The 27,472-nt window shown below is 40.3% G+C and overlaps 1 protein-coding gene across 2 annotated transcripts in view; it reads right to left on the bottom strand.

Moving 5' to 3' along the window:
* The window catches only part of ALPK3 (alpha kinase 3), a 108,579-nt gene extending 102,964 nt beyond the window's left edge, over nt 1-5,615 (bottom strand). For both annotated transcript variants that reach the window (XM_066592277.1, XM_066592278.1), the window contains exon 1: nt 5,528-5,615. The gene's annotated coding sequence lies outside the window, so the exon portion shown is untranslated. The remainder of the gene's footprint in view (nt 1-5,527) is intronic.
* Between the last annotated feature and the right edge of the window lie 21,857 nt (nt 5,616-27,472).

Below are 27,472 nucleotides of genomic sequence, written 5' to 3'. Positions count from 1 at the left end.
CATGGAACTCTGAAATAAGTCAGATTTTCCAGCACTGCGCGATCTTCAGAGGGCAACAACGCTGGATCGCAGGAGCAGGCGAGTATAAAAAGTACATCACCTGGCTTCCTGTCAAGTCCTCTAACAGCACCATGACTTCGTTTATAGAGCTGTGGGGATGTGACTGGTTCCCTTTACCTATTTTTTTTCTAGTTTTACTGGAAGAGTGACAATATTCTCTAACACAGAGGCTAATCCAGAGTTGTCAATCTATGTGGATCAAAGATCTTCAAACTTTATTAGAGCTTGTTTTATAAATGCTTTTCCACTTGTACAAGCCAATTAACTTTATTTATAAATTCTGTTTGTTGGAGGAGAGTCTTATTTCCATTTTTCAGCCACCAATTTTCAAGTATAATAGTCTGGCCACTGCCAATTTTGTACATTCTGAAGAGGGCAAATCTTCCATATAACGGAGTATACATACATTTGGTAATACATGGATAGTTATATTTTATACAGAATGTATTATATAAATTACTCTCTTCCTTTACCCCATATCAAATCATGAAGCAAACTGTCAACCCAATGAAAAATAGCTTGATATCCATACAGGGAAGTTGTCTAATACATATAACAATTGGGGCACCCAAACCATTTTGATAAGATTAACACGCCCCATCACTGAGATTGAAAGTTTACACCAGGCAACTATTTTCTTCTTAAATTTAAATAAGGGTGATTTTATATTTAATCGTTTATAGTCTAAGAGGGATTTGGGCACATGTATGCCTAAGTGATAATATCAGTGCATCTCAATGGGATTTTCTTCTGATCTAGTTCTGTATCCTCTTTATCTGCTGGTAACAGTTCCGACCTAAGGCCCATTTACACGCATCGATTATTGTTCAAAATTCGTCCAAACGGCCGAAAATTAGCAATAATTGTTACATGTAAAAGTGGGCATCGTGCAATTTTATTTGAACGATGGATTTCAGTTCACCTAAATTCTATCATTCACAGCTCTGAAAGACTGAGCAAATACATTCCATTTGAATGTATTTCACTCATCTTTCAATAGACTGCGCAATGTTCTCCCCATGCTATGTTTATACTAGTTGCGAGGAGAACAATGCAGCTGTTTGCACAGCTGGGCATGTGTTTAAACACATGCTGGGCTCTGCAAACAACTCCTAGAGGTCCTTTTACATGCAAATGAAGATGATAAAGTGTTAATGCCCATTAACATTTTATGCAAATAGATCAATAAATCTTTTACTCTTTCAGTCATTTGAAAGATTATCTTTGCCTGTAAAAGGACCTTTGGACCAATTTATAGATAACCTGAAATATTGCCAAAACCTCTGTAGACATTCTATAGCATTGTGAAGATTGTGCATCTGCCAAAAGCAAAAGGATATTGTCAGTATACAGAGCAATTCTATCCTCCACAACACCATAACAGAAGCCTCTAATGCCAGAATATGCCCAAATGTATATCACTAGAGGCTCTATTGCAGTTTAAAAAAAGCAGAGGAAATAGCGGGCAATCCGTGTGTCCCTGCTTAACTCAAACACTTCTGCCAGTTGATTATTAATCTGTAGTCTAGCATATTACAATCTTACAGTCTGTATAAGTGAGTGCCCAAAGCCCATCTTGAACAACACTGCCCATGGAAATTCCCACTCAACACTATCAAAGGCCTTGACTGTATCCAAAGAACAAATCCCCCTTTTACTAAGGTTACCAAAAGGTATCTGTAGATTCAGATACAGTCTATGCAGAATAATTGCTATAGACTTTGCAGGTATAAAGCCAATTTGATCTGGATGAATAATAGTGGTTATCACTTGGGAGGGACGTATAGGCAAAGCCTTTGCAATTATTTTAATGTCTACTGGCAAAAGGGAAATAAACCTGTGAGAGTTTGTTAACTATGGGTCTTTGCCCGGTATTTAAAGAACAACAACTATGGCCTCTCACATTGAATTTGGAAAGTATCCAATTATCAAAACATTTTATAGTACCTTTAGAGGCTCAAGGAGGAGCAAATCTCCAAATTTCTTATAACACTCTATGGGAAGGTCATCCAGACCCAGAGCTTTATTAGCCGCTAATGAAGCAAGAGCCTCCTATAGGTCTTTGAATTGTAATGAAAAATCCAGAAAACTTTTATTTGTTTCTGATAATGTTATGCTTTATCACATATGCTATACTTCATCCAACGAGGCTTCGGATGGTGGCCTTTGGTACAACACATTTTTTTGATGATCCCAAGCAAGCCCTACTCTGGATAGATCAACACAATCAAGAAGCTTATAATAGGATGGATCCAATTTAATAAGCCTTCAATAAAGTGAAAAGTACTTCTCTATAATGATAAGAGATTGAATAATTTACTGACTTTAGATAATAACTGTAGGTAACATAATTTATTTATTGTTCATTTATTCCTGGCTACTCAAGTCTTTGCCTCTATGCCTCCTTCCTCCATCGCCTCCTTTTTTCCTTCACTCCTTTCCTTGCTCCTCTTTTTCCTTTACCTCTTTTCTTTCTTTAGCCCTTTTCTCCCTCTGTTTATTTATGCAAGATGCTGTGGATTACTTTACAAAGTTGGCAGCTTTACAGTTACAGGTGAAAAACTTCAAATTTACTGCAAAATGGCCTTGTTTGGGTGGACTTTTGACCCGGGTTTATTTCCTTTGAAGTTGGGTTAAGAGTTTTGGGTAATGAAAATGAAAAAGATAGGGGTTAGTATAGTTGCTCTATTATACATATTGTTAGTTCTAAGGCACATCACTGAAAAACTTCATTATAACTGCTCTTCACAGTTCCTACCAGCATTAGGTGGGAAGGGCATGGTGGATGAAGATTTTACTTAATCTGTTATTTTTCTTCAAAGTGGTGATGGCTGCAGGTGATCGGCTAACATTCCTTACTTGGAATCTTAGAGGCATGGGATACCCGGTTAAACAGCAGACCCAATGTAATTATAATATGCCTTTTCTACCTGCAGTTCTCTATCTCCCAAAAACCCATTTGACTACAAATACTCTATGCCACCTGAATAAATCGTGGATAGGCCATTTTTATCATACTACTCATACTAGCTATTCTAGTAAGGTGAGTATCCTTATTCACAAATCAATCCTTTTCATTTGTATACAAAAATTGATATATTGTACTTTCTTCACATTCGAATATATTTTGGTTGCTGTATATTTCTCTTCCCTGTTTTCTCACAATGTTCTCAAAAAATGTATCTATTTGTGGAAAGGATACCATATGTCCCACTATTAGTTTAGGGGATTTCAATAATGTTATAGATTCATAATAGGACAGGCTACAGGTTGACCATGGTTGCAACTATCTTTAATAGACATATGGAGAGTTAGACACTCTGAAGCACATTTAACAATATGTCTCACATTGACTTAGTCATACGAATAAGTAGTTATTGATTAAGGTACACAAAGTGGAATATCTTTCAAGGTCGCTGTCTGATCATTTGCCAATACTACTCATGGTAGATTTTTCAAAGGGGGTCACAAATTATCATATATCTGGCGTCTTAATCCTTTCTGGATTCCACTATTCGATGATATTGCCAGTGCCTGACATATAGAGGAATATTTTACACTTAATACAAAACATCTGTAGAGTTAAGAATCGAAGCAGATACATAGGAGAGGAACTCAGTAAATGGGTGACTGAAGCAATTTTTGTCAACTAAACCGGCAGATGCTCAAAGAGCAAACTGGTTGCAGACAGGAGAAGAATTACAATCCTACATCCTAGAAATGTTTGAGAAAAATAGATATTTCTCTCAGCAGCACTACTATGAGGAAGGGGAGAAAGCTGGCCACTTGCTAGCGACCATAGCTAAATCACAGTTAGGGGCTTCCGATGCTTAAGGAAGGAATAAGAACCTCCTCAGGAGACCTAGTGTCTGAACATAGTGAAGTTCTTACAGTTTTCAAAGATTTTTATAACATGTTGTCTAAGTCTAAATTACAAATGTCTAAAGAACAAATTGTTTCATTTTTAGAATGCAGGATACTTCCTTGGCATGTGGAGTGTTCCAGTTCAGTAATCTATTGTGCCTGTATAGAAAACATTTGGTGATAACAACACATCAGCTGATGTCTGACTACTGACTACCAAGAATGCATCACATGTAATTAGTATAAGATTTCAGAAACAGCTCTACAATGATGGGATGCTCACACATCCACAACACTTTTAGATTTGTATATATTTCATCTCTCTCATGAAGAGGCTTGACAAGCTTTATGCATTTATTACACCGATATTGGGCACTACCTGCTGCTGTATCTGCAAAGCAGATATCATTAATGAAAAATATTAAATACATGGTATAAACAATATAGCGATGCAAAAGCCCCAGGAAGTTCTGCATCATAATTGTCAAAGTAGTAATTATAATATTAATAATTAACTATTGGTACTATCAAGCAAATCTTCCAAGTATATATCTGTGAACATTTCATTACCAAAAACAGTAGGAGGCCAATTAAAATTCTTTTCCTTCATGTGATGATACAATGTGGGTCGAGTAAAAAGTATGAACTAATAAAGGGGCCGGTTTAAAATGGTGCAGATATATGCATCTTATACATGATATGTTGACAGTTCTATGTGTGTTCTGATAAAACTGACATTCTCTAATGAGAATTGTTATTATAGAAAGTTCAAATATGTTTTCCTAACACTGTACAACACAGAAACAACTGAAGTATAATAACTGCCATCTGATGCATAACACATGCCTCTTACAATACTAAGAGACGTTTGTACATTTCTGTAGACACACAGTAACTCTATATTCCTGTAAGCACTGAATTCTATAAGTGATAACACCTTTTTAGTCTGCTGCAACCTAGAATCATTGCATTCCACAACAAAGTTCATACATGCTATACAGCCAATTTCCATTATTACTGCCAGAGACTACAAAATGTGACAAACCTATTTTAGCATTTCTTGCGCCTATGCTTCTCCAGCCACACTTGCCATCATAATCTCTTTCACGTAAGATACCATAAGGGGGCCTTAAAGGGACAGGGATAAAAGTAGGCACTCTACTCACTCTACTATATTCAACAGGCTAAAAATAGTTAGAAATATTTTAAAAGAACATATGAATAGCCATTTTTGCATATTTCTATGGGTCAGATAATTTGGCTATAGAGATAAACAATCTTTTGGCTATTTGCACAGTGTGGTGACAGTATATCATACTGAAGTAGTAAATGGGAATAGCCAGCTGGGACAATATAAATGTAATCCGGTATACAATCCCATACATAATAATGGTCATAGTAAAGGAACATGAATGTCGTACAATAGCTATCTTGCTGCTCCATGTTTCTCCATATAGTATTTCAAAGTGGTATTTTGCTACATTAGTAACACTGCAGATAAGAGAAGACCACTTGTTACATTGGCAGTTTGACTAAAAGAAACTGTTATAAACTGTAACTAATCTGCTTCAATAGTAGCCCAGAAACACAAATCAGAACTTACCGTGCAGAGATTAGAGCATTAGCTCTTCAGACAAGACGAGCAGAGGAATTCCAGAGGAAGCAGGTAAATATTGTGTGTTTGTTAAATCTCAGCCCTGAACTGATTCTTTCTTACCCCTAGCCAAATCCCCAGCAGCAGCTGTCACTCATAACATGTGCTGCCCACCTTCTATTTATAGACATCCAAGCATAGGGACGGTCACATTTTCCAGGAGTTCGCAGTAGCTTGGGAAGTGACTGGATATTACTAGGGGGGAGGGTAAATGCATAGAAGACACAGCTATACGTAACATGTTTTGGTAGATGACTTTGTTTACTGTTTGAGTATTGGGGACTTCAGTTTCTGGGCAAACTGTAAAATATTATGCATTTTGCGATATCCTGGTTTACAACATTTTAGCACTCTTTTAATATTTGGGTCCCTTTATGACTTTAAAAGTCACCCAAACAAATCAATTGGGTTACTATATTTTTATATAGTAGTAAAATAGTCCTAAATGCACTAAAATTGGGACAGCCTACATACTGCAGGTTAAGGTTAACTGACTTGTCATTGTTTGAAATTGTATCTAAATATCAGTTGCTTTCAATGTTACCTTTCAGACAGAGTATGTAGAAATAGTATGTCTTATTGTAAAAATCACAAGTCTTTCTGTTTGCTATTTCAACGTTAAGGTATCTTTTGGAGCAGTAAGTTTTAAAGTGTCTCCTATAACAATCAGTAGAGGTAAGCAGTTGTAATATATTATATGACTGGAGAGGGACGAAGCTTTCAACGAAACTACGTGGTCCTTCCATTTATCTGCCAATGACTTCACATGGCACCATATCCAGTCATGATAATCAATTTTACAATAATGACATTTGTAATGTGAGATAAATGCAAAACCTGTTTAGAATTATGGGTTTGATTTGATGGTAAACACTATTTTTTTGGTTGGATACCCTATTAATGTAATACCAGCTATTACTTAAGGCATCATGCTTCCCTGGCAGTCTTGTCATATCTAGACGTAAATATGTCTGGATCACCTAGCAACCAAGCAACATGTCTGGTACGCCAAGGTTGTTTTCAAAATTGGAGCTTCCTTAAAAAGTAAAGATACTATTGAAAGAGAAAAAGAGAATAGTTCTACACACTTCTTGAATCTGTATTACAAATTCTCCATGTACCCTCCTGAATAGCAAAGTGCAATTTGGTCTAGCAACTAAACTGTGGTGACATTAGAATGTATTCAGACTTCTTTTAAACATGTGTCTTAGGGCCCAATCACATGGGTGTATTTTTGTGGCCATGTACTGTCTATATATTTCACGCATAGCACACAGCCCCATAATAGGTTATGAGGCTATTTAGACAAAGGATTTTTCACATGGAACAATGATCCATGTGGAATAAAATCATTATCTGATCAATTCTCACTCATTTTCATGAAAGAATAGGACATGAAATGTGAAGCATTCATGGAGTTCAGACAGCATATTGATGGGTGTCCATGTGCTGTTCAATGCAAGTTGTATTCATGTTTCTCAGCCGTAACACGCATACAGCGGTACGAATTTGATCTTTACCACAGTACAGGATGCATAGCAGGCTCTTTTACACATTACAGTGGTTGACATTATGGCTTAATGTATATTAATGATTTTTTATAAGGCAGCTACAAGTCTCACAGTGTGTCACTTTTTTAGTTTCGCACAGGCTCAAACGGATTAGAAATATCAGCTGAAAGTTTGGAAGTAAAGGGTTAAGGGTTAGAACGTCACAAAAAAAACTCTTGTGTCCTTAGACTAGATGACACAGGCAGAGTACGGCAGAAGAACTGGCTAAAAACCTCGAATGGACAGTGAAAATCAAAAAAATCATGGTCAGTCTTGTATTTTCATTCCATGTTGCATGAAGTTTCTTGAATAGTTTTATTATCCTGCACTGTTATGCATTGTGAACTACACAGTTGTTAGTCATAGCATACATAATGATGATAGACATGCGTATTTACAACAATCAAAGACCGATCACCTATCAACTAGCCCTTGAAGTAACACAAGCATTAATGAACAGAGAGAAAATTGCCACAAACAAAAAAGACAATTTCTACAAAACGAATCCAATATGGTTGCTTCATATACGACAGCCCTGAAATAGACAATCCCTGAAATGCTGCAGAGAACTAGCATATATAATGCTAATAAAAATAAAGATAGTTCAGCCCCCTGGGATACCTTGTGCCAAGACCTAGAATCCAGAAGCCATGTGATCCAGTACGTTGCACCTCCAATTGTCACCTTGCACTGGTGTTTGCACTTGCTCTAAGCTAAGAAAGCTGTTTAACATCTGACATCTGTATTTTTAACTTTCTAGTGGTACAACCTGTATATGAGAAGTTACACTCTGTGCAGAATATAATGCAAACCACATGGTTTCAATCAGAGTTTAAAAAGTTATTGATCTTAAAGGGGTAAAACAAATCATTACTTTTGCAAGCAAAGCTGCACATATTGCATCAGCTACCTCCACATTTAAAGGAGCCAAACTGCGATAACCATGTTCTATTAGAGCTGGGACTTTTGAAGAGACTACTGTCACCAACAGTCCTCCTACTTTGCAAACATTTTGAATTATATATTGAAAGAAATTTGCAACAAAATTGGTAAATATTTCTCAAATATCCTCTTCATTAAAACTGAAAATAGAAGACGGATTGTATACAAAGTGCTGGGTGACAGCAATATTTTTGATTTTTACTGTTGCTCTGCAACCCAGCAAAGCTCCTGTGTACTACAGCATTAACAACTGGTTGTATAACCTGCTGAGATAGTGGACACAGTGAGTATATCATTGCTTACCTATGGCATATTGATTAAAGAAAAGGTCATGAAAAGGCGATGCCTACAATATATATTTAGTGGACCACAGCTTACAGATGAGCCTGTGTCACCTGAGACAAAAACAATAGGGCACATTTACTAACCCTGTGTACTATTTCTGCAGTGTAAACTCAGGCAGTCATAAGATGTGCCAAATGTAAGATAGTGGTTCACGCCATATGATTCATTTGGTGCACTTTGCTAGCTATGTCAAGCATTCTTGTCCAACTTTACACCACCTTTTGGTACACTTACTTTGCGCCAAGATTATCTTCCAAATTTTTAGCACACCTTAAAGTATGCTCCTTTTGCTCATCAGTGCTCTTTTCCTTTAAGTCATGCCTTCTTGTCTAGCGATTTAGAAAAAGTGTCTAAAACACATAAATGTGATGCAACCATTTACATTTTCCATGCGGGTCTCAGCCAATTACCATGGCACAACCATTTTGTGTACGGGCACCTTCAAAGGATACTTAATAACATTTTTATGTAAAATCAATGCAGGCTATTTGATTTGACCACCTTGATTAGATATTTCTTGTTGTTCTTCATTTTGCTTCCTTTAGTTTTCTCTATAATGTGTCTGTATTACACAACCGCTCACCACATTTGCAGCATAATGGGGGGGAAAAAAATCACTGGCAAATTATTTCATTATTCTTCCAACAAACAGCCATATGAAACCTGTTTGATAGCACACAAGTGGAGTACAAACGTCTACTAGACACGCATTACTGTTTGACCTTGGCTAGATTTGATCACTGAACTTTCCTGCTCCCTTTGCACTTTCCTGTTTGCATCAGCTTAACAGCTTCTCTGTGCAGACACTGATGCAAGTGGTGTTGGTTTCATTTTATCTATATCACATGGCACTAGCTCCCTTGATTTGATGCCCTAGAATATTTTCTAGATTATAAACGCCAATTCCAAGACACCATAAGCTTCCAAATGTTGCACTAAGCTATCAGTTTATACATCCAGTGCTGTATAATGTCATCCTTACCTAGTAAACAATACTTATGATGCAGTTGACTTAGAACTCAATCAGAAAAACAAAGATGTGGTAAAAGAACCTTCTGATGCATGGTCTACTCATATCCTCAATCCTTCGATAGAAGTACAACTTGGACCTAGTTTCACATTTCTAGCATTACTGTAATATAGTTTAAGGGATCATGCATTTTCTAGATTCACATTGAACAACGATTCGAATCTACTCCAGTTTCCAGCAATAGTCAAGTTGATGTGAAACAACTGGTAAACCATTTACATGGTTTCACTCTTGATTAGTTGCCAAAGAGGGTCAATTTGGAACTTCAATGACACAGAGTTTTAGATCAGCCTAATTTAGGATTGCTTTTGAAACAATTTCCTCTAGAATGTATTAGAAAATTTGTGTTATTGCTAGTAGCCATCAAATCATCTTTCTTGCTTCCATAATTACATACCTACATGGCAACATGTACTAAGGGTGGTTTCACACGGGAGAGAAAATTGTGCGATTTTTTTTTTTCGTGTGTGATGCGATAGTCAGTAAAAAGGCAGATTATGAAACCAATGATTTTCAATGGTTTCCTTCCCATCTGCGATGTTTTCACTGATGTGATGTTGAAAGAACAAAAAATCACTGCATGATCTATCTATTTTATTAAGTCTCCCATCCTTCCCTATTGTTCCTCCTTTTTATCGCAAGTTTGTTGCGTTGCGATTTTAACATTTGATGATCCTATCAACTTTCATTTTAAAAATTGAAGCAAAAATCGCATGATAAAACCGTGCAAGAGAATTGTGAGCAGCAGTGATGATTTTGTGAGAAAAAGCTGCGCTGATTCTCAAAAATCACAGGAAAAAAGATGCGATTTTGCCACGATTTTCTCACGGCAAATATTGCAATCGCCTGTGTGGAACTAGCCTCAGACATAATAAAAAATGTACATTAATATCGATGTTGACTAGTGCAGAAGTCAAACTAGTTGCTTGGTTTGTTTGTTTCAATTGCTGTCATTAGAAAACTACAGTGACCTCCTTTAAGAAGAATAGGAAGCTCATCTTGGGCCCCTCTATGCTATTCCTAGAATCTCTGGGATGTTCCTGGGACTGGTCACATTTCTTATGAGTAACTCAGTTGATGTTGTAGCTACAAGACCCTGTTTACCAAAACAGTGCTAATGCTTAAAGGGGTTGTCCCGCGCCGAAACGGGTTTTTTTTTTTTCAACCCCCCCCCCGTTCGGCGCGAGACAACCCCGATGCAGGGAGGTAAAGAAAGCTCACCGGAGCGCTTACCTGAATCCCCGCGCTCCGGTGACTTCTCTACTCACCGCTGAAGATGGCCTCTTCCTCCGTGGACCGCAGCTCTTCTGTGCGGTCCACTGCCGATTCCAGCCTCCTGATTGGCTGGAATCGGCACGTGACGGGGCGGAGCTACACGGAGCTACACGGAGCCCCATAGAAGACTGCAGAAGACCCGGACTGCGCAAGCGCGGCTAATTTGGCCATCGGAGGGCGAAAATTAGTCGGCACCATGGAGACGAGGACGCCAGCAACGGAACAGGTAAGTATAAAACTTTTTATAACTTCTGCATGGCTCATAATTAATGCACAATGTACATTACAAAGTGCATTATTATGGCCATGCAGAAGTGTACAGACCCACTTGCTGCCTCGGGACAACCCCTTTAAGAGCCACCAATAAATGGTCAAGGAAGTATAGGAAGGCCCCAGAGTTTGACCTGTATACTCACATGAAAATGAGGAAGCAAACAAAATAGAAGCGTGACAGTGTTTTAATGGAAGAGCCAAAATCTCACATCCAAATTAACAATTTTCCGGTCCAAAATTATCGATGGCCTATCCTCAGGTCCAATCATTAATAGCAGACACTGTAGGTGGGGTTCGGTAGAAGTGCAGCACTTCCATTGTAGTGAATGGGAGAGAGTTGCACTACCATACCAGGCCAGATCATGCAGAGCAGATAGTGTTTTGAGATCTCCAGCTCAACACAAGCTCCTTATTATCAGTGGATTGGTGGGGGTTTTAGGCAGCAGACCCCCACTGATCTGCTATTGTTGACCTATCCTAAAGATAGGTCATTGGTAGTTTTAGCCAGCTATGATAGCCACAGGAATTGCAACAGTTTATTCTTTGCTTATCTTGAGGCAGAACCTTAAGGCCTAAGTCACATGGGCGTTTTTTCCCGCAAATTGTGGATCGCATAACGGATGCGCATCCGCAAATCGCGTGACCAGGGCCGACGATTCGCTGAGAAATCTGCACCTAGCAGCGTTTTCAGCGAAACGGCCCAGCGCTGCCCGCTATCCTCTGCCACAGCTGTGCCACAGCTGTGGCACAGCTGTGGCAGAGGAGAACGATGTTCGCCCATTGAATTCAATGGAGCCGGCAATACAGCCGGCTCCATTGAAAGCAATGGGCTGCCGGCAAGCGCTGGATGAATTTTCGGAGAAGGGCTTAAAATATAAGCCCTTCCCTGAAAACCATCTTGAAAATGTTTAAAAAAAAAGTATACTCACCTTTTTCCTGCAGCCGGAGTTCAGCCACGTCCGGCCGGCAGTTGCTCTCACCTGTCATTCAATAGCTGAGAGCTGCCTCTAATTGGTCCCTGCGCTCAGCCAATCAGAGGCAGCACTCACTCACCCATTCATGAATGGGTGAGTGAGAGCTGCCTCTGATTGATGAGTGCTGTGACCAATCAGAGGCAGCACATTCAGCATGCAGGGATTTTAAATCCCCGCCTGCTGAATACTACAGAGAGCAGTTCAGGAGAACTGCCGGCTGGATGCGGCTGAACTCCGGCTGCAGGAAAAAGGTGAGTATACTTTTTTTTTATTTTTACACATTTTCAGGATGGTTTTCAGGGTAGGGCTTATATTTTAAGCCCTTCCCCGAAAATTCATCCAGTGCTTGCCGGCAGCCCATTGCTTTCAATGGAGCCAGCTGTATTGCCGGCTCCATTGACTTCAATGGGAGAACATTGTTCTTCTCTGCCACAGTTGTGGCACAGCTGTGGCAGAGGAGAACAATCTTAGTATATGTTTTCAATGGGGTCGGCGCTGCTGCCGCCGGCCCCGTTGAGCGCATATATAAGCACCGATTTGCGCAGAATGCAGTTACATTGCTTCTGCGAATTGGTGTGTCCTAAAATTATCGGCACATCAGCATCAAAAACAGACATGTGACCGATCCCATTGCTTTGCATTGGGTCCATAAATCTGCAGATCGCAAGCTGACAATATGGCAAAGAATCCTACCACAAATAAATAGCTGCCTCTGAAAGGAGGTGGAGGTTGGTCTTGCTGGGAGAAACTAACTCACCCATCATCAGGCCTATAGTCAGGGATAGGAGCAGAACCAACCACAGATGATACTGCTAGTGAGCATAGTGCTTTGTTAACACAGTCCTGTCTTCCCAGTGTCTTAGAAAGGCATTTGAGATAGTTAATACTGATGCCACAACCAGAACAACAAAAAGGATACTCCAGGTCCAATTGTGTAAACTTATTTTTTATAATCACCAGCTAATTGCTCTTTCACATGAGCAGTAAGTTTTCACGGCCGGCCGATGTACACTACGATCTGGTGCATTGGATTCAAATGCATCAGATCACATGGCTATATTCCCGGAATATGTCGGTCACTGCATGGGCTCTTATGAGAGCCAATGACTGCAGCCAGAGAAGGGAGGTGGGAGGGAGTTTAGTAACGTGACTGCTAAACTCCCTTCCTCCTCTCTCCTCCCCTCTGGCTGTTTGCAATGGGAGAGGGTGGGGTGGAGCCAAGCTCTGCCTGCTCCTCCCCCTCCCATACCTGGCAGTGGACAAGGGGCGGGTGCTTAGCTCTGCCCCATCCCGCGCACTCCCATTGCAAGCAGTCGGAGGGAAGGAGAGAGGAGGTGAGACGGCGAGGGGAAGGGAAGGCGAGGCAATGGCATCGTGGCCTCAACATAAATGCGCTGGGGCCTGTGCCGTCTGAACAAGCGCACAAACGTTAGATTTGTGCGCCTGTTAACGCATTTGTACGGTGCCGGCGTTTGCACGTAAAAACACCTACGGCCATGTGAAAGAGGCCTCATGGTCCTTTTTAAGGCACAATTATTCGTTGGAATGAGCAAATGAATTGCTTAGTTTCAAACAATGTCCATTTACACGTGCAGATAATTGTTTATATTTTTCCATCATTTTTAAATCATAGCTTATTCAGTCCATCATGGGTCTGTCAGGGGAGTCTGGAAATAACCTTTTATATGGAACAAGAAGAAAGACAAATTATTATTTTTATGCCTGCATAAAATGAATGATGAACGATAATTTAAATGTTCATTGTTCAATCGTTGGCCATGTTTACACTGAATGATTTAAACTTCTATTTAAAAAGGGCCCCAACTGAGTGAACATCTGTCCTAATCCTCATCCAATGAAAATGTGAACTTCATATTAAAGGGGTTGTCCCGCGCCGAAACAGGGTTTTTTTTTTTTTTAACCCCCCCCCCCCCCGTTCGGCGCGAGACAACCCCGATGCAGGGGTTAAAAAAACAAACCGCTCAGCGCTTACCTGAATCCCGGCGGTCCGGCGTCTTCATACTTACCTGCTGAAGATGGCCGCCGGGGTCTGCTCCCTCCGTGGACCGCAGCTCTTCTGTGCGGTCCATTGCCGATTCCAGCCTCCTGATTGGCTGGAATTGGCACGTGACGGGGCGGAGCTACACGGAGCCGGCATTCTGCACGAGCGGCTCCATTGAAGAGAGCAGAAGACCCGGACTGCGCAAGCGCGGCTAATTTGGCCATCGGAGGGCGAAAATTAGTCGCCTCCATGGGAACGAGAACGCCAGCAACGGAGCAGGTAAGTAAAAAACTTTTTATAACTTCTGTATGGCTCATAATTAATGCACAATGTACATTACAAAGTGCATTAATATGGCCATACAGAAGTGTATAGACCCACTTGCTGCCGCGGGACAACCCCTTTAAGGACTTAAATGTATGCAATTACATAAAACACTAGAACTACTGAATTTTGCTGTGATTTTTTAATATGGATACTTAAATTCTAATATATACAATCTTTTCTCTGCTTGCTTGATGTGCCAAGTTAAGGCTCTGTTCACATTTGTGTTATGGCTAGAGATGAGCGAGCATACTCGCTAAGGACAATTGCTCGATCGAGCATTGCCCTTAGCAAGTACCTGCCCGCTCAGAAGAAAAGGTTCAGCTGCCGGCGCGGGTGACAGGTGAGTTGCGGCAGTGAGCGGGGGGGAGAGAGGGAGAGAGAGATCTGCCCTCCGTTCCTCCCCGCTCTCCCCCGCCGCCGGCAGCCAAATCTTTTCTTCAGAGCGGGCAGGTACTCGCTAAGGACAATGCTCGATCGAGCAATTGTCCTTAGCGAGTATGCTCGCTCATCCCTAGTTATGGATTCAATTTGTAATGGCACCCAATGGATCTCATTCCCAAGTTTCTCTTGTTTTGATGAAAAGAAAAGCATTAGAAACCCCAACTGATCCCATATCAAAATGCTTAGCATTCCTTGGACTTCAGAATATACAATGTAAGACAAACTAACAGAACCCTTTAGAATTATTTGGATTTCTTCATTGATTACTAATAAAATATAAAAACAATGGTCTGATTGTTATCCAAGTTACAATTATAGACAAACACAATGTGACTAAACTCATGACACACAAACATTTAGACAATACGTTAATACCCACAGTGCCCAAAGAAAAAGAGAAGCTGCCCACACACCTTCAACAACCGTCAGACAAAAAAAAAAAAGAAACCAAATCAACGTTATTCTTTTTTTGAGAAATGTTCCGCACAATCTCTGGCAACTTTATATTGGGTGCTATGAGTTGTAAAAATTAGTTTAGAAAGTTTCCACATACTAACATTACCATTTTGCTAGTGTTCTTCACTTCCACTTTCCTTGAAACCCTTGCCAGTGCTTGTTTCCTTTCTGGTACAAAGTAATTTAATCCCTAAAGACTTTACTTGCTGTGACTAAATCACTTTGTTTTTGGGAGGGTAACTTCATCAAACCAGTATCTAAACGATGACTGGTGTGGGACAAGTATCTTGGAATCTAAAGAAGAGGCAGTTTGCCTTCAAAACATGTTATTGACGAGACACAGAATAAAACTTTTTTTTTAGAAAGAGCTAGAAATTCTTAGAATGTATTGGAGAGAGGAAAAAGGCAGTACAGCAACAGTATGGAAAGGGTAATGCGAACATAAGGATAAGTTTTTAGGTTTTTCTTTTAGAAACCAGAAATCCTCTTTACATTTACAGACTCATTTTTTTGCATTCTTGAAAGGACTGGATATTCTTCCATAGCACATGGGTACACCGTCATAATGTGTTACTCCATGACTGCCAGTCACTTATTTACATAGTTTAACAATTGTTATTAAATGGGATTTGGAATCTGATTGGCTGCCATAAACAATACTAAAATTGCCAACCTCAAACAAGCAATGTATCTCATATGTTACTATTATATGTAAGCTCTGAAAATAGCTGACAACTTTCTGTCTGAGAATGTACTATATTTTTATGAGCAGGGGGAGACCTGGGTCTCAGGAGACCAGAGGATCCGACAGTAGGTCCCAGTTCTGACAATATAATAAGACTCACCAACAACATGATATCCAGCAGTGGACAACTACATCTGAAGCTGATAAAGTGCATTGCATGCTTTGTGGATTTATTCAAATGTTGAAGTCATGTTGCTGCTTTTACTATGGTTTTGGAAAAATTGCAGCAAAACCATGACATGACCAAGATGTATAAATAGACTTTTTCTTGTTTTTGGATTATTTAACCAATAAAGTGTGTGTGCATTAACAGAATTTTACTGAACTTGACCATGAACCAATTTGATATAGCTACAGGCTTGGCCTTTAGAATCACTTACTCTAATAGGCCAGTGTTATCCAAGTCCAACTCTGGCTAAATGCTAGTAGCTAAAATATAATCGCATTAGGACTATTTCACTTTTGTTGTATATCTGCATGGTAATTTTATGTTCAATATATATTTATTGAAAATCAGTAAGGTATACAGTCAGTCATATTTGCATTGGAATTTCTCATTAGACAACAAACAAACAGAGAAAGAAAGAAAAGAAAGTATTAATAAAAACTATCATTGGCGCAATACAGTATTGTCGGAAGTCCCTCAACATCTGTATTTACTCCTTTAATTATTTATCTAGGTTCTTCCTTAGGTGTACCCAAGTCAGATATGTGTGCCTTCATACTTAACATTTATTAATATAATGTAACCAAATAACCTAGAATTTAATGTGCTTAGGTTTCTGGGTGGGGAGGGTGAGCCTCCCAACTCCAGCTATATACTTGGCGTCGGGCTTCCATCTCCATGCATGGTAATTTTGAGGCCACCTCATTTCCTTTAATGCAGTGTGAGGGCTCAGTCACACGGGCGCATCGGCACCCGTACACCAGCCCGGATGCGCCCGTGTGATTGGCAGTTAGAAGACGGCTGTCTCTCTGCAGTGCTGATGAAAGAACACATGACTGGCAATGAAGCCGGTCACCTGTTCTTTCCTCCGGCGCTGCAGGGAGACCGCCGTGTTCAGGTATGGCCGTCTGCTAGCTGCAGTAACACGATGCGCCCGTGTGACTGAGCCCTGAAGGAAAAACAGAATCTGCTTGTGGAGCCACAATGTCTTTGATCAGCCATCTAGACTGTCATATTGTAGTTTTTGTAAGCTTTCTATGAAGCAATTATATTATGTACTAGCTTACCCGTCGCGCGTTGCTGTGAAGACAGACATACATACATACATTCGTTTTTATATATCTAGATAACCAATCGCAGAGCAGCTTTCATGTAACCTCAGTAGTATAAAAAGTAGCAACCAATCACAGCACAGCTTTCATGTTGCCTCAGCAGTATAATATATAGCAACCAATCACAGCACAGCTTTCATGTTACCTCAGCAGTATAAGAAATAGCAACCAATCACAGCACAGCTTTCATGTTACCTCAGCAATATAAGAAATAGCAACCAATCACAGCACAGCTTTCATTTTACCTCAGCATTATCAATATCCAGCAATTGTCAAGCGAAACATTCAGCGGATGCATCATTTTGTAGTTGAACACGCATCCCGTTGCTCATAATGCCTTTTGCTTTCGTGCTTGAGATGGAAATCAAACGATTTTTGTCTGGGGGACATAGCTGTCGATAATGCTCACACGCGCGCCACCTATCGTAGGATAGATGTACTATGCCAGTAATCTTCGGAGGAGTGTACTCAACAACTTCCCAAAGTTTCATGGCGATTGGATGAATGGTATAGTAATGCATAAAGGACAGACAGAAAGACAGACATACATTCATTTATATATATATAGATGACATCAGGAAGTGAGAGAATTAGATTCCGTACGTAAAATTTGGACGCTAATTTTTTTGCGCTTAGAATTGAATAATGGAGTTGGGACCCATTAACTTTTCTTATTTATGACATAATCAATGCTCGTGCCAAATTTCATGTTTCTATGACATCACGAAGTGAGAAAATTAGATTCCGTACGTAAAATTTGGACACTAATTCTTTGGCGCTTAGAATTAAATAATCGAGTTGGGACCTATTAGCTTTTCCTATTTATGACATAATCAATGGTTGTGCCAAATTTCAAGTTTCTATGACATTGGGAAGTGAGAGAATTGGTGGCAATGATGGAAATCAAACGATCTACGTGAGGGGGGGGGCCGTAACTGTCGACGCTTGCACGCGCGCCATTTATCATACGATAGTTGTACTATGCCTATAATCTTCCCAGGAGTGTACTCAACAACTTCCCAAAGTTTCATGGCGATCGGATGAATGGTGTAGTAGCGCATAAAGGACAAACAGACAGACACGCAGACAGACACACAGACACGCATACATTCAATTTTATATATATAGACTAGCTTACCCGTCGCGCGTTGCTGCGAAGACAGACATACATTCATTCGTTTTTATATATCTAGATAACAACCAATCACAGCGCAGCTTTCATGTTACCTCAGTGGTATAATATATAACAACCAATCACCGCGCAGCTTTCATGTTACCTTAGCAGTATAAAATATAACAACCAATCACAGCGCAGCTTTCATGTTACCTCAGCAGTAAGAGAAATAACAACCAATCACAGCGCAACTTTTATTCTGCCTCAGTAATATAAAAAATAGCAACCAATCACAGCGCAGCTTTCATGTTACCTCTGCGGTATTATATATAGCAACCAATCACAGCGCAGCTTTCATGTTACCTCAGTGGTATAATATATAACAACGAATCGCAGCACAGCTTTCATGCAACCTCAGTAGTATAAGAAGTAGCCACCAATCACAGCACAGCTTTCATGTTACCTCAGCAGTATAAGAAATAGCAACCAATCACAGCACAGCTTTCATTTTACCTCAGCATTCTCAATATCCCGCAATTGTCTTGCGAAACGTTCGGCGGATGCATCATTTTCTGGTTGAGCACTCATCCCGTTGCTCGTAATGCCTTTTGCTTTTGTGCTTGAGATGGAAATCAAACGATCTTTGTCTGGGGGGCATAACTGTCGACGATGCTCGCACGCGCGCCGCCTATCGTAGGATAGTTGTACTATGCCTATAATCTTCCCAGGAGCGTACTCAGCAACTTCCCAAAGTTTCATGGCAATTGGATGAATGGTGTAGTAATGCATAAAGGACAGACAGACAGACATTCATTTATATATATCAGGAAGTGAGAGAATTAGATTCCGTATGTAAAATTTGGACGCTAATTGTTTTGCGCTTAGAATTGAATAATTGACTTGGGACCCATTAGCTTTTCCTATTTATGACATATTCAATGCCCGTGCCAAATTTAATGTTTCTATGTGAGAAAATTACATTCCGTACGTAAAATTTGGATGCTAATTCTTTTGCGCAAAGAATTGAATAATCGAGTTGGGACCCATTAGCTTTTCCTATTTATGACATATTCAATGCCCGTGCCAAATTTAATGTTTCTATGTGAGAAAATTACATTCCGTACGTAAAATTTGGATGCTAATTCTTTTGCGCAAAGAATTGAATAATCGAGTTGGGACCCATTAGCTTTTCCTATTTATGACATATTCAATGCCCGTGCCAAATTTCATGTTTCTATGTGAGAAAATTACATTCCGTACGTAAAATTTGGACGCTAATTCTTTGGCGCTTAGAATTGAATAATCGAGTTGGGACCCATTCGCTTTTCCTATTTATGACATAATCAATGCTCTTGCCAAATTTCAAGTTTCTATGAGATTGGGAAGCGAGAAAATTAGATTCCGTACGTAAAATTTGGACACTAATTCTTTGGCGCTTACAATTGAATAATCGAGTTGGGACCTATTAGCTTTTCCTATTTAGGACATAATCAATGCTCCTGCCAAATTTCATGCTTCTACAACATTGGAAAGTGAGAGAATTAGTGGCAATGATGGAAATCGAACGATCTACGTGGGGGGGTCGTAACTGTCGACGACGCTCGCATGCGCGCCATTTATCATAGAATATTTGTACTATGCCTATAATCTTCCCAGGAGTGTACTCAACAACTTCCCAAAGTTTCATGGCGATCGGATGAATGGTGTAGTAGCGCATAAAGGACAAACAGACACGCAGACAGACAGACACGCATACATTCAATTTTATATATATAGATGACTTCATCTTAGTTTCTTTAAACTGAGTATTCTGTATGCTTTATATCTTTTATCATGGACTAGGAAACAGGTAGGAAGTATTAGGACAGTGTTTCTGTTCTCTATTTCTGGACAGGCACAATGTGTGCTCTAAATATGTCACTAAATAAAGCATATACCATATCTTAATTAGGGTGGCCTTTAGAGATATAGCAAAAAATAAAGTGGCAGCTATACAGCAAGACACCGACCCAATTTATTATATCTGCTAATACTAATGTTAAGGTAAAGTTTTAGCTTTAAATTCCAACTGCAAGATGATACTCAAAACTATGCATAATAAGAGATGTACATGAAAAGAAGACAATTTTCGGTGAAAGTTTGAAAATTCATGGTCTTTGAGCACAACCTTGTAGACATAAGAACCTGACACGGCCAAAAATAAAGGCTTGTTAAAAGGAAAAAAATAGAGGGTTTCTTGCTTTGTAGGTAAAAGTTGACTTTTTTGGGCTACCCTAATATTGATGTATATATGACTTTAACAGAGGAATTACTGCTATATTTAAGAAACACTCTGTTCATCATCATTTAGTCAAACAGAAGTGTATTGCTTTTAGAAAGGGTATAATGCCCTGTGTGACTAAAGAGGAATCTTTAGATTAACTAAACCATATCTGTACCATGCTGTGCTGAGCTGTCTTATAAATAAATTGTTGTTTGCTCAAGAAAGAGGCTAATTTCCAAGACCATTATTTCCAACAAAGCATACATGAAAGTGTATAAGCACTCATTATATCATAGAATCATAAAGTTGGAAGGGACCTCCAGGGTCATTGGGTTCAACCCCCTGCTCAATGCAGGATTCACTAAGGCCGCCTGCACACGGGCGGAAATCCCGCCGCGGGATTTCCCGCGGGATTTCCGCCGCTGAAAGTTTGCATAGGAGTGCATTACAATACGCACTCCTATGCAGACGGCCGCGGTTTGGCCGCGCGAAATCTCGCGCGGCAAACAAACCGCGGCATGTTCTATTTTTGTGCGGGGCTCGCACTCACCCGGCCGCCGGTTCCGGTCTGCGCATGCGCCGGCTGCGCGGCAGCCGGCACATGAAAGAGCCGGGGCCGCCAGGTGCGGGTGAGTACGCGCTCGTCTCTGCAGGCTCTCGGGTCGGGTCCCGCGGCGAGAATTCTCGCTGCCGGATTCGACCCGCCCGTGTGCAGGCGGCCTAAATCATCACAGGCAGATGTCTGTCCAACCTTTGTTTGAACCTTAAACTGTTCTTTAACTTTTAATAAATAATTAACTGCTTAAGATTAACTGTAATAGCAGTGTCAGGCAGCTGCTGCCAGGGCAAATAGGATATTAGGGTGCATCAATAGAGGTCTAAGGCCACGTGACGAGAACATTATTCTTCCTCTTTACAAGTCACTGGTCAGACCACACATGGAATATTGTGTACAGTTTTGGGCACTGGGACTCATGAAGAACATATCAGAGCTTGAGTGGGTACAACTAAAGTAATAAACAGAATGGGCGGACTACAATACCCAGAGATGTTATCAAAAATGGTATTATTTAGTTTAGAAAAAAAGACGACTGAGAGGCGATCTAATAACTATGTATAAATATATCAGGGGACAATACAGAGATCTCTCCTGTGATCTGTTTATACCCAGAACTGTGGTTGTAACAATGGGGCATCCTCTACATCTAGAGAAAAGAAGGTTTCCAGTAGAGATGAGCGGTTACAGAAGTCAGGTTCACAGGCCTGGAGTTTCCTGGATCCACCTTATTCCTTTTTTTAAATATAGGGACAACTTTTGCCCTCCTCTAATCTTCTGGGCCTTCTGTAGATGTAGAAAGAGTTCATCCATATCTTCTGCTTCTGCAAGCAGCTTATAGTAAATGCCTACAGTGGAGTTCTTTCTGTTGTTCCCTCCATGTATTTTTTTCCTAACAGTTTCTACAGAACTACCAACGTCTGAAGCTTAAATCTCTATGCAGATGTATGCTATTATAACACACAGTGCAACACCACCTCTCCTTTTATTAAAGTCGGTTGTATTCTTCAAGCCTTGTATTCCAACCATGTGTATCATTCCACCAAGTTTCTGTGATGCCTATATGATATTTCTCTTCCCTTGTTAGGAGCTCTAATTCCCCTTGTTTGTTTCCATGCTGTGTGCATTTGTGTAGAAACATTTTAGTTTGTGATCAGTGTTTCTTACTCCTCTACTTTCCTTTCCTGAAATTTTTGTCTCTGTTTTTACTTTCCACTTCTAATAGCAAGGTTTTTAATTGTATTAATTAGCTGTATATTTTTGACTGGCCTTTTACTTCCCTTTTGACATTTTTCTAGTTTAAAGCTTTCCCGATGAGTGTAGCAAGGTGCCTGCCAAATATATGCTTTCCTGTCTTTGTAAGCTGCAACCTGTCTCTAGCAAGGAATGCATCATATAGGTAATTCAATCCATGGTCTAGAAATCCAAATCCTTGCTGACGGCACTATCGACATAACCAGTTGTTCACCTCTAGAATCCTGTTCCATTTCCTTATTCTATGTCCATCCACTCACAGCTGTTCCTTTAAAGGGCCACTCCAGCGAAAACACATTTTTCCATCCTTGCCCTCCTCACCTGATTGCCTGTCACATTCTGGACGCCTCTTATGTATACTGCAGTCACTTCATGCAGTGCAGCCTCCTGTCTGATGCTTATTAGGCAACATCTTGATACAGAGATAGGTCCCTGCTTTCTTTCACTATTCTGTGCTATCAATCCCATGATGCATCAGCAGAACATCACAGCCTGCAGCCTGTACCATCCCTGCTGCAGCGAAGACACTGACATTTCCTTCTGGACTGTTGGAGCTTGCTGCTGGGATCTGTGGTTGTACATGTTTTTCCAGCAGCTCAGCTTCACAGGTGCGGTTGATTGTGCTAGCTGGGTGTGGTTTGCTCCATTGAGCCAATCTCTCAGGTCTGTTGCTTATATATACCAGCTCATTTGTCAGTGTCTGCTGGTTTTCCTCTTGCCAGTGTGAGCAGTCTTGTGTTCCTGCTTCTTTTATCAATGAGGACCCTTGAAGTGGGCTCGTGGCTTAAGTGACTTAGCCAATCCACAAACTGAATCCTCATACTTATAGCAATTCCATCTGTTTGTTCATGTGGGTATACTGATGAGTGTTTTGGGTGTTTGGCTGCCTGTCTTGCTTCTGTCTGTCTGTGAGTATGTAGTCTGTCTCTCTGTTCTGAGTTCTGTCTGAGTTCCTGAGTCTGCGTTCTGTCTGTATTCCTGAGTCTGTTCCGTAGTTCTATCTATGCCTTCTCAGTTCTGCCTTGCTTTCTGAATTCTGTGCATGCAGTCTGTGTTCTGTCTGTATTCTTGAGTCTGAGTTTGTTCTGAATTCTTGGCTGAAGTCCCTCTATCTGAGGAGTCAGCTGCCATCCACCCTAGGACCTGTCTATGCTTGGTTGGTTCAGTGGATCCACATTCCGTAATTCCATAACAGTATTCTGAGGCCATGGCTCCTGCTGATCTCCTTGGGTGTGAAAGACGTAACATGTATCCACCTATATAAGCTACAGACCATAAATATACAGTCAATAGGATGAACTGTGATCTCCTCTAGTATAACTGTGTGACAGAAGCTGTGTGACCATCATCAGTACCTGTGATAGAAATGTCTGTGTCCCCTTCAACACACTTGCTGTGGTATATCCCATAAGGAGCTTCTGTGGTGGTGTCCATTTAATAGCATCACAAATATTATGCTGACTGCAAAACTGACTAGTTTGAGAATACATAAATCCAAGAAAATCTGAGCTGGTCATAATTGAGATCACATGACGACTTGAGGAGGAGGAGGTCAGGAGTTTCAGATAAAAAGGAATATCTAACCAACGTAATACAAACTGACATATATACTGGAGGGCTAGTTACATAATAAATGAAAACAATTCACCATATTTAACATGTGAATAGTTAGATTACTGAGGAGTAGACCTCACACAGTATTACTGCTTGCAACGTCTTTCAGAGTCAGTGGAGAAGCAGCTCTTATATTCTTTCCCTTGTTTTCTCTATGTGGTGTTTTCTTTCAGGAGGCTTTATTAACAACATCATCGGAAGACAGCTGTGTGTTTTTTTTGAGCAGTTAACTTTATTAACAACAGATGTTAAAGAAAACACAAAACTGTCTCCAGGTGGCGTCCTCATGTTGTTGTTAACAGTCATCTAGAAAAGAAACCATCACACAGAGGAGATGGTAGGGAGATAAGTGTGAGTTGAACATCAGGAGTCACATGACTGACGACCATTACTATGGACAGTCCAGTCCATGGACTACCAATCTACTGTGCAGATAGGGACCACTGCATTGGTATAAGGAAGGGATGTGTGCAAAATTTTAAATACATGTATATTAAAAAATTGTATGATTTCCTATTCTATAAATAAATAAATAAATAAAAACTATAAAAAGCAGTAGAGAGCGGACAACCCCTTTAATGAATTCTGCAGCTTACGTGAACCCTTGTGATATAGCAATTTTACTATAAACCCTATAGTATATATGCAGGGTAAGATGGACGCTTGTCACGGCGGCACTTACCAGGCTCCCTTCCAGAGGGACACATGTAGCCTCGGCCAGGGCAGTGCTGGGCCTCTTCTGGACACCCCTAGGAGAGGGATGGCCAATAAACATACGAACATGTGTTGAAGTTGTCACGGCTGACACCACCGTTCCGTTGCCCACCAGAATGTCGCTGTAAATAAATGAGCCGCAGACTTGTGTAACGTACCTCAGGTCCCTGGGAATGGTCAAGGCCCGGCAAAACTTTACCTGACATGAACTTAGTACAAGGCACAATTATACAATACTGCCATGTAGGCAAAACAGTAGACTTAAGGTCCGGGAGGAAAACACAGGATGACACCAGTTCTGCAGGCCAAGCTACCTGATAGGCACCACTCCTGGACGAGGGAAATCTCCAAAGAAGGATAAGGGTAGGGACACTGCACAGACACTCTTGGTTATAGTATCTCTGCGTGGTGATCTCAACCATGTCTCTCATGCTCACGCTCTCTCCCTCTCTCTCTCCTCCGGCTCTCACTCCTCCACGGATACTGGCATATAGATCCTCTTCCATTCTTCACCACATGAGGGCTGAAGGTACTCCCATATGGCTGGCACTCTTACTCAGGAACCCAGAGGAATAGACTGACTGACTACCATACCCAAAGCACTCATACTTATCTCTTGCATACCACGTGACTAGACAAATTTTGATACATTGCAGGCATCTCCCAGTCTCATGCAAATATTAACCTCTCACTTGCTGCAGCTGTGCAATACACACAACAAAATGACTAGACAATGTTTGCACAGCCCATCTACAAAATACATGACAGGTATGACATTTATGGAGGGGGCCGAGAATATATGTTCTGGGCCACTACGTATACTCAATGTTTTTTTACCATATAAACAGAAATATCACTTTGTAAGAAAGTACAAAGGGATGAAAGTATAATAGTACAAAAGAGAAGAGTGAGAGGAGAACAAAAAGATAGATATAAGGGTGAAAAGTAGTAGAGCTTTTAATAGTAGTGCAAATATATATACACTGACCTGCCAAAAGTCATGGGACAGGCACTAGTATCTTGTAGGACCCTCTCTAGCCCAAGGAAGTGCAGCAACTTGACATGGCATCAATTCTACAACTGGACAAAAGACATCTGGAGGTATGTTGAGCCATGCTGTCTGGATAGCTACTCACAGCTCCATACTATTTTAAGGTGCAGGATCTCAGGTGCAAATGGACCTCTACACCACATCCCATAAATTCTTGATTGGGATAATGTTGGGCAACACCGTTCATGCAGGCAACACCATTCATTGTAATTCTTAATAATGCTCCTCAAACCAATTCTGGAGAACTTGTGTCCAATGGCAAGGTGCATAATTCTGCCTGAATATCACATTATTGTGGGGGTACATGAAGTCCATGAAGGGGTGCAAATGGTTACCAAGCCATGAAATGTAATGAGCACTTGTCAATGATATGTTTAGGCAGACCAGTGGACCAAACCCATGCCGTGAGAACATACCCCACATCACTAAAGGATCACCACCAGCCTGTGGGGTGTCTTGTGGACAACTGGAGTCCATGATTTCATGGAGTCTGCACCACATACAAACCCTACTATTAGCCTATAACAACTGTGATTCAGTCAGATTAATTACAGTAACATGTAGCTAGTTACTAACCTCAGAAGCCCAGGTGAGGAGCTGTGTTCCATATTAACCTCTTAGTGAGCAAGCCAATTTGCTTCTTAATGACTAGGCCACATTTTGGAAGTCTGACATGTGCCACTTTAACATAGAACAACTCATTTAAGGCTTTGCATATCCAAGTGATTCTGACATTGTTTTTTGCCACATATTGTACTTCATTTTGGTGGTAAAAATAGACCAAAAGAATTTGTGTATATTTATTAAAAGCACCAAAATTGGTAAAATTTTGAAAAAAGTGTCATTTTTTTCCCCATTTCCAACTGCAATATCTCAAATATGTGCACACGTACTGTCCAAAATTTTGATGAGATATATATTTCCAGCTGTTTACTTTATTCTGTAAGCACATTTGAAAATCTTTCCTTTTTTTAATCATTTAGGAGACGTACAAATTTAATATTGATTATTAAAATTTTGAGGAACATTTTGTTTTCCTACAACAAGCCATATTGTAAAGGCTCATAGGTGTCAGAATGATAGATAACCCCACAAATTACCCCATTTAAAAAAAATATACCCCTTAGTGTATTCACGGAGGGGTGTCAGGAGTATTTTTACTCCACCATTTTTTTCAGGAGCTAATGCAATTTAGAGGGGAAAAAATAAAATTTTATATATTTTTCTATAGTGTACATGAAAATGAGGATTTGCACCTCATAATGGATACCCCTGTTTGTCCTGTGTTCAGAAATATACCCATTGTGGCCCTAATCTTATGCCTGTTTGCATAACGGGGGCCCAAACCGAAAGGAGCAGCCAGTAGCCTTCAGAACAGGAATTTTGCTTGAAGGCGATTTAGGTCCCATTGCACACTTGTCGAACCCTTGAGCTGCCAAAACGATAGAGAACCTTAAGAAATTACCACAGTTTTTCAATGAATCTAAGCAAAGCAGAAGGATAAAAAAAAAATCACGATTTTTTTAAAACTTTTTTTTTTGTACAGCACACATATTAATGAAGACCTGCACCCCAAAATGGATCCCCCTGTTTGTCCTGTGTTCAGAAACATACCCATTGTAGCCCTAATCTGCTTATTGGACACATAGCGTTACCTCCATTATAGGCCTAGCCCTTTGGCTTTCAGGGC

The sequence above is a fragment of the Eleutherodactylus coqui genome, chromosome 2, assembly GCF_035609145.1.
Source record: "Eleutherodactylus coqui strain aEleCoq1 chromosome 2, aEleCoq1.hap1, whole genome shotgun sequence".
Lineage (NCBI taxonomy): Eukaryota > Metazoa > Chordata > Amphibia > Anura > Eleutherodactylidae > Eleutherodactylus > Eleutherodactylus coqui.
The sequence above is the reverse complement of the archived record's forward strand: the minus strand, read 5'-3'. Positions and strand labels throughout refer to the sequence as shown.